Genomic DNA, 16,804 nt, shown 5'->3' with positions numbered 1-16,804 from the left:
GTGCCTCTCCTGATGAATAAGAGGGTGGGTGCAGAGGAATGGCTGTGCAATATTAATGAAAGTGTCCTAGGGGCTTGGTACCCACTCCAGGGACAGATTTGCTGCTCGCAGCTTTCTCTCTGATCCTGCAGTTTGCAGACTGCTGCACAGACATTTGTAGGGAAGAGAGTCAAAACAACCGGTCTCAAGCCTGACTCCGCCACTGATTTTCTGTGCGGCCTTGAGCATGTCACGTCCCCTCTCTGGGCCTCTGGGCCCTTCTCTGTTGCATTAGGGTAATCTCTAAGGCACTTGCAGCAGCGTCCAGCTCCAGACTTCTGAGTGCCTGCAATTACAATTATTTGTTAAAATATGTTTCACAACAAAAGAAGGGGAAATAGGCAGCAAGGGTGTTTAAAAAAAAAAAACTTTTTAAAATGGGCTAAAAATAAGAAGAAGAAGAAATACTACATCTCTTTTAATCCTTATGCTCCAGCAGCGTCGGCATCACCTGGGAGGTCATTAAAAATGGAGAATCTCAGGTCTCCCCCCAGACCTGCTGAATCAGAATCTGAGGTTTAACAAGATCCTACGGTAATTTGTACTGAGCCCCCAGGGGCCATAAAAAAGTACTCCAGGAGTCTTCTGTAAAACCGGCAGCTTTGGGAAAGGGTCTTCTCCATGTCTTCAGGCCACTCTGGCCCCAGTAGATGAGCTAGATGCACTCACAACACCAAATGCCGACAGAGGTCAGGCAAGTGACACAAACTGGCAAAGGAGCCTGGGTGTGGGGCAGTAGGGAGGGGTGGGGGCTGTGGCTAAGTGGAAAGTGTTCGTCTTAGGTGGCCTTATAAAACGGGCTGGATCAGGGCAGCCTGACTGTGACTCAGCATCAATCAACTTTTGTTGTATAGGAATTCAGGGTCTATGTTGCCATATCTTGTGATTTTTTTAATATATATAAATTAACCTAGGTATTCAGATTTCTATGTAAAATCTCTATCTTTTTAAAAGATTTTATTTATTTATTTTAGAGAGAGAGAGACAGCATGAGCGGAAGGGAGAGAGAGAATCTCAAGCAGACTCTGCTGAGTGTGGAGCCTGACATGGGGCTCGATCTCAGGAGCCTGAGATCATGACCTGAGCTGAAATCAAGAGTCAGACACTTAACCCACTGCACCACCCAGGCGCTCCTAAGTGAAATCTCTTAATGGTGAAAATATCATCAGGTCAAACATAGCACATTTTAAAGCTAGAGATAATAGTGATTTCCAAAGCCTTAAGCAAGACCAAACTTGATGAGTTCAAAACACAAAAAGGAGGTTCTAAGCTGGCTGGAGTATGATGAGAAATGGGGGAAGTAGAACAAGACTAGAAGTGGGATGGGAGTGCTGGTCACCTATGGAGGAGGCAGGATGATGTGGCATTTGTTGGTGAACCAAGGGGTTAAAAGCACAGGGACTGGAGCCCAAAGCCTGCTCTTCTCCACCTCTGTGACCTTAGATCAGTTATTTCGTTCTTACATACCTCTGTTTCCTTATCTGTAAAATGGAGTTAATAATGGCATGAACCTCCAAGGTCAATATAAGGAGGCAGTGATCAATACAATTAGGCACTTTGAATAATGGCCAGACCTAAGTAAGCACTCACTAATTGCTTATTGTCCTTGCTATCATTTGCCTTTAGCCCTGCAAATGTCATGAGTCCCTGCACCTGCCAACCCACATACTAGACCTTTTCAGCAGGCTCACCAGCTATCTCCTCTCTGAAACCTTCAGACAAAGAAGAGGCACACAAAGATCTGTAGAAGGTTCCTTTTTGCAAGGCTTTTCCTCTGATGATGTCTCAGGCTGCCCCGACCCAGCCCCCGGCAGGCTGTTGGTGCTGAACATTCTTTTTTCCCCCAGTGCTTTGTTTTGTTAGTGGGCTCAGTGTTCAAGGCCCTCTGCAGGCTGCCCACTAGCAAAGCAAGGCCATTTCCTCATTCAACAAATACGTATCACGTCTCAATAACGTGCTAGGCCCTGAACTAAACGCAGTGATGAACAAGATCCCCGACCCTGTGGTTTTCTCGTTCTAGAGGAGTGGATAGATAATAGCCCACACATACACAAATAAACAGGACAATGATATTAAATGAAAATAAACAATGATAGTTATGTGACCGTCTGAAAGCAGTAAATTCCACCACGGTGAAGAGGTCAAAACAGGAATGACATTTCAGAGAGGGCCCTCCCGCTGCATCGCAAGGTACGAGGTCTGGAATTAATCTGCCTTGAGCAAAAGTTCAAGCTTTAGTCATGAGCTCATCCAACACTCATTCAACCATTATTCCTTTACTCGTTCATCCAATCATTCATTCCACATGTATCTAGTGAGGCCAAAGAGTTGCCAGGCTTTCTACTAAACAGTAGGGAAACTGAGAGGAAGAGACATGGTTCTTACCTTGAGAGAACTTCCCGGTCTGGTTAGGGGTGAAGTTGTATTATAGTCATTAATAAACAACTAACTTAAATAACTCTTCACCTTATAAAAAGCAGACCTGCCTGTGGGCTCTTACACTTGGAGAAACTCAATGAACTTCAGCTTTCTCAGCTTCTTGATGCCCCCAAACCACCCAAGTTCAACTAACAGTAGTACTGTCTAGTGAGGACAAGGTAAAACTGCAGACACAAGATCCCCTGAGAGAGATCGTCTTATCTAGAGGTACTGCCATAAATTTTTAATGCCTGAGTTGATTCTTGTATAAGGATCAATATGGCTCCGAGTTGTGTTTCCTTAACCGGGCCTGGCTAATGAAAACTGTACGGAGATTGACTTAATATAAAATATTTTGTGCCACGTGACATCTCCTTTCATGCATAAGAACAATGAAAGCATCAACACTCTACCAGGTTTACTTCTATGAGCTCATTTAATCATAATAGCAAAGCTAGGATGCATAGATATCACAACAGGATTTCAACCCATGCATTTTGGCTTCCAAAGTCCATAGTCTTAACTATCATGCTGTAGATAAGAAAATTTTGCAGTGGTTAGAATTTTAAAAGATTTTCCATCAAAAAACTGACATAATACACTCAAAGGATCTTTCCCCAAAACTGTCAATACCATTTTCACGTTGCCAATGAAAAACTATTTTAGCAACTCAGCATCCTCTGTCATATTTAAGTTCATGTCATTGATTTGGATATATGCTGAGTGAATCTTGAAGGATAAGTAGGAAACACCCAGGCTCCGGGCATGAGGAACCATAGAAGCAAATGCAATGAGACAACCATCACGACATACTCATGCACCTGCAGGGACTTCAGTGTGGCTGGAGTGTCTGGTGTGAGGTAGGGGTTGGCAGAAAAGGACACTGCAGGGAGAGGCAGAAGCCAGGCTTCAAGAATAGACTTTGAGCGGGCACTAAGCCAGGACCTGCTCGGATGGAGGGAAGGGGTGACACTGGGAAACTGCCTTGGGATTCAGCCATTCTTGAGGGAAGAACCCAAGAATGCTTTGGGGTTATTATCCATTGCTGGCACCTGGTGGGCAGACATGTACATAACCAGCCTCTCCACTTGGGAGGGAATAAAAACAAACCAAAACTGCAAAAGGGATCTTCTTAAAGACCTGTTTGAGCAGTGGGGTGCCTTCGTGGAAATTCAAGGTCAAAACGTGGAACTTACAGTCGGGGAAGTCTTCCACCTAGGAGCAATGTTGCCCCCTGCCCCGGTCATCCATCCACACGTAGAAAAATCTCATCTTTGCTTATAAAGGAGCGCTCATCCCCTATCTTTATCCACTGGCCTTTTCCTGTGAGTCGTACTACTGTCCTACTGTAACAACCACACACATCTTGAGGATGTTGGATTTTAATGTTTGTGCTATGATGAGTCTTTGAAAGGTGAGCTTTAAGGGGAAAAGAGAAAATAGAGACAGTATCCTGAGCTAATTTTAAGCAGACTTTCTGTGGCAGGAAGGGAAGCAACAAGACAATAGCAATGATTTTGAACCCTGGCTGGTTATAGAATCACCTGGGGAAGTTTCAAAACGTCTTGATTCCTGGGCTTGCCACCACTGACTTCTGTGTCAATTGCTCTGTGACGTTTGAGGACCCCTGAGCAGGACTGATGAGAAGCACTGGGGGAGCGTTGTTATAAAACTGTTATTCCAACGCGGGAGAGATCCTTGAGCATGTTGAAATGGTGATGACAAAGGGTAAAGGGGCAGAGATGAATATGTAGGACAAGTCAACAGTCCACCAGAGCAGAATCCCTGAGGGGGCAGGAGAGGTTGGTCTCGGGGGTACGGGTGGATTCACCTCCCACCATCTTCCTCTGAAACAAGGAGGGAGGAAGGGGGAAGAAGATGCGAGTCTCCTTTGGGGAGGAAAAGGAAGACGAGGGGAGTTTTTCCTGCGAACTGTAATTTCTGGAATCTTGTTCGTAAAGCAGGTGGATGGTTCGTTTGCTAAGAGGGAGGGGGAATGGTGGCACGCAGCTTGAAAAGAAGCAAGGCTTGAACTCTGCTGATTGTAGACGGGCAGAAGGCATTCCCCAGCTGAGACTGGAGGCCAGGAATTTAAGCTCTACTAGGAGATATATTCCATGGGAGCAGAGCCTTTCTCTGGGTTGGTAGCAGCCACATCACCAATGTTCAGTTCAGTACACTTGATGAAGAGACGTGTCATGACACCATTCTGCGACATTTCTTTTCCTCAGTACCATTTGGGAGGCCAGGGAGAAAAGCCTTGAAGTGACTCAGTAAAGCTGGAGTTTAGGGTTCAAGGGTAACCTGGCAAGGCATCAAAGATGGGTCAGGGAGCATCAGACAGACTGCGCAAGAGAGATTGGCTTTTACCTTGAAGGCAAAAAGTAGAGAGACTGGAGAGAGGCAAGGATAGATCTGCATGGGCAGAAGTCCACTCCGGGCTTTAAGGAGATGGTCTGAGGGGTAGTGAGAGGCTATTACAACCATCCAGGTGAACAGCGAGGAGTCAGATAGTCCTGGGGGATGCCGGTTGGAGCAGAGGGTCAGTTTCAAGAAGGCAAATTCCACATCGTTCTAAGGGACAGCTTTACAATAGTCAGTGAGCGCCCCATCTATCTGGGTGGGGCGCGGTGCTGGGCTGAGCAGTCTGAGAGCATGCTCCGTGGATCTGTGGAGCTCCAACAGCCCCTTTCACCTCCCCCTCCTCGAGAGGCCTCACAGTCTCAGCTGGGTGGGAGCCGCCTCTCCTCCAGGCTCGCCAAATTGCCGTGCTGTATTTAAAAGCCAAAGAGGAAAATAAGCCCCAGCCCAAGGAGGAAGTGATTTTGGCATTAAATAAAAGGAATGTTTTTATCCTGCAATGAAAACGCTGTGATCCCAGGACACAATTTGCATAAACAGACAGTTTGGCTATAAACAACCTCGCCAGTAACTGGTATTTACATATAGAACAATTCAGTCAAAACCCAATTAAAGGCTCTGATGGATCGAGGGTTGTCAAAACATTTAAAAGGCTTCACAGCAGCCAGGCGATTTATACGTCTCTGTTGGGCCAAGCATTCCTGATTTCTCCCCCAATCCGCTCTTAGTCTCTTACCAGAGCTGGAGACCCCCCCTGCCCAGCCCGCTCCCGGACTGGCAGCCTGCCCTCCGACAGGAAGGAGAGATCTCTAAGGAGCCCCCTGGTCTGGCCAAGACTTGGCGGAGGAAGGAACAGGATCCAGGGCAGGACGGCCGACTAGTCTGTGGAAAGCGGGGACAAGGGTCCAGTGTCGAGTCTGGACACATGATGCCATCAAGAGGGTCTGCTCGGAGGAGGCAGGACTCCAGGAGGACCCAGGCAGTAATGGTGCCTGAAGTCCTACAGCACTGCTGTGGTTCTAGGTTCCAGAGCTTCTAAGCAAAATGCTTCCAGAGCAAGATAGGAAATTAGGCTCCCCCAGCCCATGGAGAGAGGACTTGTGCTGCTCAGGGACTGAGGCCAGCCAAGAAACCCAGTCAACATGATGGGAAAATGGGGGACAGCTTTAATGGGAGGGGGAACCAGGAGCAAGAGGTTCAAGTGGCGCGTCATGAAGACTGGCAGGCTCAGGAGTCAGGAAGTATCGCCAGGGCTAAGTGGCCACAGGGCCTCTGCCCTCAGCACGGGCGGTGGGGGGGGGGGGGGGGGGGCAGTCTGCTGAGCCTTCGGAATGCTGCAGCTCAGGAGAGCTGGGAAATCCCAGAGCTGACAAGGACACAGGCCCTATCCCTGATTCTATTCAGGGAAGGAAATTCAGTGCCCTTCTTTTATGATGCAAAGCTATGCCTGGTGTGTTTGAGGCCAAGAGGCAAGCATTGAGCTGTGATGCCTGGGAGGACTGAAAGAAGGAAGGGAGGGAAGAAGGCTGGGAGGAAGGCAGGAAGGAAGGGAGGGAGGAAAGAAAAGAGAAGGTAGAAAGGAGAAGTTCCAGAATCTTCCAGGAGTGGCCTATGGTGGCCTCCCCTCCAGGCCTCAAAAAGATTATAGTGATAGACCATTGATTTCTGCCCCAAGTATGGGAGATGGAGAGCAACAGTCCAGATGCTGCCCTTTGCCACTCCCCAGCAAGCTGTGCTGTCTTGCTGCTCTCTAGTGTATTTACAACCATGGACTCTGGGGTTTTCATGCCCTAGAGTCTTAAAAATTGAGAACTTACAGGGGCATCTGGGTGGCTCAGTCAGTTGAGTGTCTGACTCTTGATGTCAGCTTAGGTCATGATCTCAGGGTTGTGAGATCGAGCCCCACATCGAGCTCTGCGTTCAGGGCTGAGTCTGCTTGAGATACTCTCCCTCTCCCTCTGCCCCATCCCCCTGCTCATGTGCTCTCTCTTAATAAAATTTTATAAGTAGATAAATAAATTAATAAAAATTGAGAACTTACTATGTGTCAGGCGTTATGCTAAGCACTTTGTCACATGTGATCCCTTACCTACTGATACATCAACCATGACCTCATACATACCCACTAATAGGAAGAGGGACCCAATATAACAAAACAAACTCACAACCTCCAGGTGGTCAGTGTGCAGCAACCACCACTGCGGGTGGGTCTTTTTCCTAGCAATACAAAATGATCCCTAACAATGAAGTGCTCTTGAGTACCCAGCACAACGCGAGAGGCTTTACACGCATAATTTCGTTGAATTCCCAAGACGGTCACAAGAAGAACGCACTATTATCCCCATTTTACGATGAGGCTCAGAGGGTTGAAGATGCTTGTTTGAGCTGATATGGCGGGAAAGTGGTAGAACAGGGAGTCTGTCTGGATCCAGAGCCTGCTACGTCAGACCCGGTGTTTCTGGTTCCTGGTTACAGGTCATCTCATTTCAGTGACCCATGTCAACAGCTGACACCCTGGTGTGGAACGGATACAGCAACACTAAGCTGACTTCACCCTGTTGTGGGATCAGCACTCAGCTGCAGCCTCAATGCTGGCTGTCCTCCTACTCCTGCGTTCCAGCTAAATCCACCGCAAGTTCTAGGTCCCCACCAAGACAAACCATGTGGCCCAGAAGACTAAGGATATTGGTAGAAGAAATGAGATATCTGGGTATCCCTCCCCTTCCTTCCTGCCTGCCTGCCTTCCTGCCTGCCTTCCTTTCTGCCTTCCTCCCTTCCTTCCTTCCTCCTCCCTCCCTCCCTTCCTCCCTTTCTTCCTTTCCTTCGTTCCTTCTTTCTTTTTCTTTCTTTCCTTTCTTACTCCTTTTTTCTTTTCTTTTCTTTTCTTTAAGATTTTATTCATTTATTTGAGAGAGAGAGAGAGAGAAAGACCGCAAGAAAAGACCATGACCTGAGCCGAAGGCAGACGCTTAACCAACTGAGCCACCCAGGCGCCCCTCCTTTCTTCCTAGGGGCTCAAGTCTCTGGCAGCTTACTACTGAAAGTCAAATCATCAGACGCTCATTCCTGTAAGACCAGGAATACAAGTTCTAAGAGTAAGCTCGTTACCACGAAGAACTTGGCATGTAGAGATAAAAATTCAACCAGCGTTTATGGAGCATGAACTGTCAAGGAACTATAAGATAATAAGGGATTTCATTTTATTTCACTTTGTTTCTCAGTGCGAAGCCCTGGGTTCCACGTCTGAGTGTAGTGCTATAGGTCGCGAGTAGGCAAACAACAGCGGCGGAGCCACCCCTTGTTTTCATAAATTCAGTGTTGGCAGAACACAGCTGACTCACGCATTTACGTGTTGTCTGTGGCTGCTTTCACACTGTGAGAGCTGAGCTGAGGAGCTGCAGTAGGGACTTTATGGCCAACAAAGCCCAAAATATTTGCTATCTGGCTCTTTATGGAAAAAATTTACTGACCTCTGGTCTAGATGTCTAGAAACCTGGACAATTCTTGGTTGTGTGTTTTGTTCCAAAGGATGTAGAATTCAGAGGGCATTCCAGAGAGGATCCCAAGGCAGAAGGAATCTGGCATTTGATTTCTTCTCTCCACCCCTTCACACATAAGGTATGATAAAGTCTTTGATTTCTTTTCCCCGACTTGAGTTGGGGTCCACCAAAACTGCCTCCATGTTCACAGCCTCCTCCGGTTAGATGTTCTATTTCTTCGTCTGGGAGCCGTGGCTAAGAATGGGGAGGGGAGGGACCACTACTTTCAGAGTGGTCACTGGGAAGCTCAGAGGTAGAGGGTAGCTGAGAAAGGGCTTGGTTGGCTCATAACGTAGTGAGTCCCCTGTCCCTGGAGGTATTCAAGTAGATGGTACCTACAGTGTGAAGGGCCCCTCAGACCCCAGATCTTGGATTTTGCAGCTTCTCAAACACTGTCCTGACACAAGTCTTTATGTTCACTACCTCTGGTAAGTTCAGCAGCCCCCTCTGTGACCTCCCCACCTCACACTCGCCATCCTCCAATCCCTCCTCCAGTAGCACAGCAAGAGTCAGCCTTGCAAATTTCAAATTTGATCTTGTCCCTCCCAGGACTAAATTCTTTCAAAGGCTGCCCCTCACACCCAGGCTAAGATCTAAACCCCATCTTCACATGTATTCATCCTTTGGCCCTCCTGATTTTTCCAAGCTCATCTCCTACACACCCCCCTCCCATGTCCCAACCAAGTCCAACAGCTACTTATTCTCCAACCCCGGGTTCCTCTCTACCTTTCTTCAGACCATTCCCTCGGCCAGGTATGTCCTTCCCTCACCTTGGGCATATGACAAACTCCTATGTATTCTTCAAAACCCCACTCCGATGTCCATCTTTTCAGATTAGTTTTTTAAAAAGAGATTTTTATTTATTTTATTTGAGAGAGAGAGAGAGAATACAGAGTGAAAGTGAGAGGGAGAAGCAGACTCCTCACTGAGCAGGGAGCCCGATGCGGGGCTCCATCCCAGGACCCTGGAATCATGACCTGAGCCAAAGGCAGATGCCTAACAACTGAGCCACCCAGGCACCCCCAGATTAGTCTCTATTTACTCAGTCCCTATGATGTATGTCTTGATCATAGCTTGTGACATTGTACTAGGACTTATGACATTGTAGTAGGACTTATGACATTGTAGTAGGACTTATGATGTTGTACTAGGACTTATGACATTGTAGTAGGACTTATGACGTTCTACTAGGACTTATGACATTGTAGTAGGACTTATGACATTGTAGTAGGACTTATGATGTTGTACTAGGACTTATGACATTGTAGTAGGGCTTATGACATTGTACTAGGACTTATGACATTGTAGTAGGACTTATGATGTTGTACTAGGACTTATGACATTGTAGCAGGATTTATGATGTTGTACTAGGACTTATGACGTTGTAGTAGGACTTATGACGTTGTAGTAGGACTTATGACGTTGTACTAGGACTTATGACGTTGTAGTAGGACTTATGANTGAGGACTTATGACATTGTAGTAGGACTTATGATGTTGTACTAGGACTTATGACATTGTAGTAGGACTTATGATGTTGTACTAGGACTTATGACATTGTAGTAGGACTTATGATGTTGTACTAGGACTTATGATGTTGTACTAGGACTTATGACATTGTACTAGGACTTATGACGTTGTACTAGGACTTATGACGTTGTAGTAGGACTTATGACATTGTAGTAGGACTTATGACGTTGTAGTAGGACTTATGACGTTGTAATAGGACTTATGACATTGTACTAGGACTTATGACGTTGTACTAGGACTTATGACGTTGTACTAGGACTTATGACGTTGTAGTAGGACTTATGACGTTGTAATAGGACTTATGACATTGTAGTACGACTTATGACGTTGTAATAGGACTTATGACATTGTAGTAGGACTTATGACGTTGCACTAGGACTTATGACGTTTTACTAGGACTTATGACGTTGTACTAAGACTTATGACATTGTACTAGGACTTATGACGTTGTACTAGGACTTATGACGTTGTACTAGGACTTATGATGTTGTACTAGGACTTATGACGTTGTACTAGGACTTATGACGTTGTACTAGGACTTATGACGTTGTACTAGGACTTATGACGTTGTACTAGGACTTATGACGTTGTACTAGGACTTATGACGTTGTACTAGGACTTATGACGTTGTACTAGGACTTATGACGTTGTACTAGGACTTATGACGTTGTACTAGGACTTATGACGTTGTACTAGGACTTATGACGTTGTACTAGGACTTATGACGTTGTACTAGGACTTATGACGTTGTACTAGGACTTATGACGTTGTACTAGGACTTATGACGTTGTACTAGGACTTATGACGTTGTACTAGGACTTATGACGTTGTACTAGGACTTATGACGTTGTACTAGGACTTATGACGTTGTACTAGGACTTATGACGTTGTACTAGGACTTATGACGTTGTACTAGGACTTATGACGTTGTACTAGGACTTATGACATTGTAGTAGGACTTATGATGTTGTACTAGGACTTATGATGTTGTACTAGGACTTATGACGTTGTACTAGGACTTATGACATTGTAGTAGGACTTATGATGTTGTACTAGGACTTATGATGTTGTACTAGGACTTATGACATTGTAGTAGGACTTATGACATTGTACTAGGACTTATGACATTGTAGTAGGACTTATGACGTTGTACTAGGACTTATGACGTTGTACTAGGACTTATGACGTTGTACTAGAGTGAATTATTTACAGGAATACATCTCTCCATGGGTGAAGTTCCTCAGGGAAGAGAGAGTGATTAACTCGTCTTCACAAGCTTAGTCCAAGGCCTTGAACAAGGTAGGTATTCAGTAAATATTCCATGAGTGAATTTCTAAATGAACAAATGAACTTTAAATCAAGACTCTAGGAGGCCAAGTGACTTGATCAAGCCAGGCCTTCTACCCGCTTGCAGATCTCATAGCCGTGCCTTACGTAGCTTCCGAGGACACTCTGTCTTTTCCTTCGAAGGCCACAATTTGGACAATCTTTTATGCCATATCTTTTCTATGAACTTCCCGAGTTTCACCCACTACTACTGTTCTGAATCCTGCAGCAGGACACCCCGGTAGAAAGGCGAGATCTGTGGAGTCCGGAGGAACTGATTATAGACCCAGATCTGCCCCTGGCCCCTGTGTGGTCTTGAACAAGGAGTCTGCAGCTCCCAAGTGGTAAAATGGGGACAGTAAATCAACCCTGCAGAGCCGCAGTGGGACCTAATGGGTTAATATACATTCACACACCAAGCTCCAGGCTCAGAGTCATTGCTCCAGAGCTATACGCTCCCTTCATCGAAATTCCAAAGGATCATCTAATCTAGTCAACCTATCTGTTGCTTGCATTTGATACCTGGGACAGGTGGGCGTTCAGCCTCTCCGAGACAACCCAGCAACGGGGAATTGTAGGAAAAGGAGCAATAGCAACAGCAGCATGATTATAGACCTCTCTGTCTATAAAGCATGCTTGTAATTTCTGATTCTCACACACACACACAAAATTAGAGCCATAAATTAATGTCCCCAAGTAAGGATGTGGCTCTGAAGCCCAGAGAGTTAGAGAACTTGCCCAAGGCCACTCAGAGATGAGCTGCTGAGCCAGAATTTGGTCCCTAGTCTTGATTCCTAGTTTTCAGGTGATTTCCAGGTGATCGGAATGCAGTTCGTTGTATCTTTTTCTACATGCTTCTTCCTCACAACGCTGGGAATGGTACAGACTTTGAGATCTAAGATTCCCCATAATCATCCCTGTGACCATTACCTCCATCCCCGCTGCTCTAGCTGAATGACTGTATTGATTAAAGCTCTTTGTTGTAAGCAATAGAAAATACTATGCAAAAAGATGCCACAAAATAATCATGGCAATCATANCGCAAAAAGATGCCACAAATAATCATGGCAATCATAACAGCAATACTAGAAGTTCTTTCCAGTCCACGTAACTAAAAGGACAGACGTGGGCTCTTCAGGAATGGTTAGATCCAGGCCTACCTATGCCATTAGATCCCCCTCTTCTNTGCAAAAAGATGCCACAAAATAATCATGGCAATCATAACAGCAATACTAGAAGTTCTTTCCAGTCCACGTAACAAAAAGGACAGACGTGGGCTCTTCAGGAATGGTTAGATCCAGGCCTACCTATGCCATTAGATCCCCCTCTTCTCTTCTCAATTCTCTTTCCCTCCTCCTGCCTCCAGCTTTTAGGCAGGCGCTCCCCTCCAGGAGGCTTCTAACAGCCCCACACCGACACACGACAGTCCTCGAAGCAAAGATAGAGCTTCTCTTCACCAGTCTTTGCAGACAAAGCCCCAGCACTGAGTGCCGTGGCCCTGGCCTGGTCAGGAGACCATTCCACACACGAACAGTGGCTCTGCTCAGGGGACCAAAATACACCCACCGGCCAGACCTGGGTACAATGCCTACTTCTGAAGCTGGAGGCATGATCGATCCTACCCCAACTTCATGAACGGAGAGGGAAGGATGGGTGATTTCCCCCCAAAGAACATCTGGATGCCATTGCCCAAACCAGGGGTGTCAGAGATGCAGACAAGCAAAACCAACAGATGTCCTCTTCGGTGACTTGTGGGTGCTTCGGTTTCTACGGATGAAAACTATGGGATTAAAGTATCTACCCCTCAAGGTTGTATCAAACCGGACACCGAAATAAAAGGATTGTGCAACTTCTCTTAGGCTAGCCTGGCCCTGTGGCTTTCACCCTCTTCAAAGACTGCCTTCTGATTTCATCCCACTGCCTGAGCTCTGGGTCGGGACGCTAGTGGTCACCCATACTGTTGTGACTCTGTGTAACTGGGTTTTCTGCCATCCGGGCTCTCCCCTGGCTGGTGGCACCTGCAGGGCCCTCCAACCCAGATAATTCTCCTATCTCAGCAGAGTTCTGGGAGCTACAGAGCCCAGCGGTGTTTAACTTGGCTGGCATTGAACCTCATCAATTTAAAGGCCATCTGAACCAGACCATTCATCTGTTCCTTCTCGACTCCCCAAAGTGAGCACAATTCCACACCCTCCTTTCTCATACCCGGCCATCGGAGCTGCTTACATATTTCTTTCTCGGGAAATCGCAGAGGGGGATAAAAAATCCAACATATCCAACCCCAGAATTTGAAACCTTCCTTCTATTATCTCATAAAACATCCTGTTCATATCATAATTTTAGTCCACAGAGAGGATTTGCCGTGTGAGCTCTGAGATGCATATAAATTGCCCTTCTAAACCTCTGGCTACAATAAGCAAACTTCAGAAGCTGACAGTTTACTTGATAAATATCTAATAAAGCTTAAATAATTATTGAAAGCAGACAAATGAAAGAGTAGACCGGCAAGAGGTGTTGTGGAGATAAATCACCGGGAAAGAGATAGAGTTCCAGCAACGCAGGCTGAACAGGGAATGGAAGAGAGAACTACAGGCAGACGCTGACTTCCAGAAAGAGTTGGTGATGAGCGAGACGCTGGGGGGACCAGGAGATGTACCAGATGGACTTCTCCGTGGGGACCATCAAATACTCAAGGTGTGAACTTTCTCAACTCTTCTGGAAGAAAGAGAGTCCAGGAAGATTGTGAACGTACCTCATTGTCTGCCCTGACTCCCCAGCCCATGGTCAGGGCTCCAGATACCACACCTCCTTTATAAGCTCACCCAACTGCAATTCCAATCTTGAGGCTAGAAGACTTAAAATCATTGTAGGGTGCCATCCCCTGAACTTGACCTAGAGTCACCATCCCTGATGGTCTTCAGGAAGGTATCCCAAACTCTTCACTCATCCACTTATTCATTTGTTCAACAAACATTAAGTGCCAACTGTGTGCTCTAAGTAGTGTCCAACAAGCTGTCAGTCTGACCAAGGATGGTTGTGGGAGCAGATCATTAAACAAACAAAGGTATGTGATAAAAATAGAAGCTTTGGGAGTTCGTAGAAGCTGAATCTGGTCTGGGGCAAGTGTGGGAAAGGGAAGCTTCCCAAAGGAATAGCACTTAAACTGAAATCTGAAAGGTAAATAGGAGTGGGGGGAAGGGTATTTCAGGCAACAGGAATAGCAAGTGCAAAGGTCCTGGGGTTTAAGAGTTTTGTTGAGAGAAATTCTGAGACCTTAGTCCCCACATTGGTGCTAATACGTGACAAATCTCACCCCCCCACTACCCTCCCCACAGAAGGAGGTTCTGATGTCTGTATTTCTGAGTCTGTGACCACTTAGTTGCCATTACTGAGGTAGGTTTTCTGGTGCCCATTTGAGAGATGAGGACACTGAGTCTCAAAATTGTTATGGGCTCATTGTCACCTGTGTGGTCATAGATTGAGCTTCTGCTTTGGACCCTATCCTTCAAACCACTCAGACCTGCCTTTTCCCTCGTCCTTATTCTTCAGCTCCAACCTAGCAAACCTGCCTGAGTATTCAGAATACTTCTGGGAAAGGATGTTTCCCTATTCTGCCAGATACTCTCCTAGAGAGACCAGAACTCTCCTGGAGTCCCAGCTGAGTGGGCTCCTAGTGATAGGACTCTTCTCTAGTGCCTGCCTGGATGTCCAACTCTCACCCCTCATACACACACACACACCCCACAGACCATTTGCCTCCACATGCGCTGGGCCTCCCCCGCCCTCCTGGAGCCCCGGTGTCAACCTCTCTGCACGTGTATCAACATGCAGAAAAAAATATTTTTTGCAAATGTATTTTTTTATTTATTTACCTACGTGAGAGAATGCACGAATGAAAGCAAGGGAGGGGAAGGGCAGAGGGAGAGAAACTTCAAGCAGACTCCCCGCTGAGCACAGAGCCTGATGCAGGGCTCTATCTCAGGATCCATGAGATCATGGCCTGAGCTGAAACCGAGAGACAGACACTTAACCGACTAAGCCACCCAGGGGCCCCACAAATATGTGTATTTAAGGAAAACTGTTTGGGGTGGCTACCTGTGCCTACAGGTAGTGTATAGTGATTTAAACTTAATTCTTTGTACACTTTTTTACTGTCTGCTTTTACAAAAAGCATGTGTTCCTTCTGTGGTCTCTATCCTTTGGGGTGAAATGAAGACTGAGTTCTATCGAAGAGCTAAAACCTTAATTAGTAGGTTAGTAGGACTAGTCAGTTTGTATATGGTGAAGATCTAAACTAGACACTCCTACAGAAACAAGCATGGTCTGTCAGTTAGGATAGGCTAAAGTATTGTAACAGACCCAAAATATAACAGCTCGAACACAACAGAGGTCTCTCCTTCATATCGTCATCTAGGGGAGGTCTCTCCTAATGGCAGGCACTCTGCTCCACATGGACATTCAGGGACCTAGGCTGCTGGTGAGCTTTCCCTCTTAAACACTACCAAGGGGCGCCTGGGGGTGGCTCATTCAGTTAAGCATCTGACTCTTGGTTTCTGCTCAGGTCGTGATCTCAGGGTCATGAGATCAGACCTGAATCAAGCTCCGTGCTCACTGGGGAGTCTGCTGGAGATGCTCTCTCTTCTGCCCCTCCCACCCCTCCTCCCTGCCCACACACTATCTCTTTCTCCCCACCCCCAACATAAATAAATCTTTAAAAGTAACAGCAACAATAACACCAAGGTCTCTCTGGTCATTTCCATTCTTACCACGGGAGGTGAGAAGCAGCACCGAGGCACAGTCCCTGGAGGTTTTGGGGGTCAATACTGAAAGCGGCTCACATCACAGCTGTTCATATTCCACTGGAAAAGAGCTTAGCCACAGCCCCACCTAATTGCAAGGGAGCCTTGGAATCGCAGTCCCTGGCCAGGCCTCCATATGCCCATCTGTGATTCCGTTTCTGGAATAGATTTTAGTGGCAATTCAGCTAATGGCACACTGGGGAGTGGGGAGCAGAAGCAGACAGGACAGGGAGCCAAGAGAAAGAGGAAGCTAACTTTAGCAGGCAGTTAATACTAAGTCTACTTGAAGAGGTCCAGGTATGTGGCATGTGGCCTCAGTCCACTCCAGGCCATAGGGACGCTCAGAGTTCACAGGGGGTGACGTCCTGGTTCCAGTGGAATGGCTGCTTTGGCATGAACTTGGCAGAGGCTTTGGTTAGAACATGAAACAGAAGCGTGGCCATCTCCCTAGGCTGGAGGTTGGAGAGAGGTTCCCCAAGCAGATACTTTATGGCAGTAAGACTGGCTGCATGGTTGCCCTTCCCCTTGGCTCAGCTTCCAGGGGAGGCCCAGTGATTCTAGCTGGGGTGAAACAGGAACAAGAATTCACAGAGGCAAATGATGTAAATGTCTCCATTTGCCCCTCTGATCAGGGGTAACAATAAAACAAAGGACTGGACTTGAGGTTTTAGGAAGTTGCCAGATCTACCCAGCTTTTTCTCCCCCGTACAAATGGTGCGTAAAAGAGACCTCCACTCCTCCCTCCCTCTGCATCACTTAAGCCTTTGGGAAGCACATTCCACAAACCCAGACT

Source organism: Ailuropoda melanoleuca, chromosome 10 (assembly GCF_002007445.2).
Source record: "Ailuropoda melanoleuca isolate Jingjing chromosome 10, ASM200744v2, whole genome shotgun sequence".
Taxonomy (NCBI): Eukaryota; Metazoa; Chordata; class Mammalia; order Carnivora; family Ursidae; genus Ailuropoda; species Ailuropoda melanoleuca.
Note: the sequence above shows the minus strand (reverse complement) of the source record.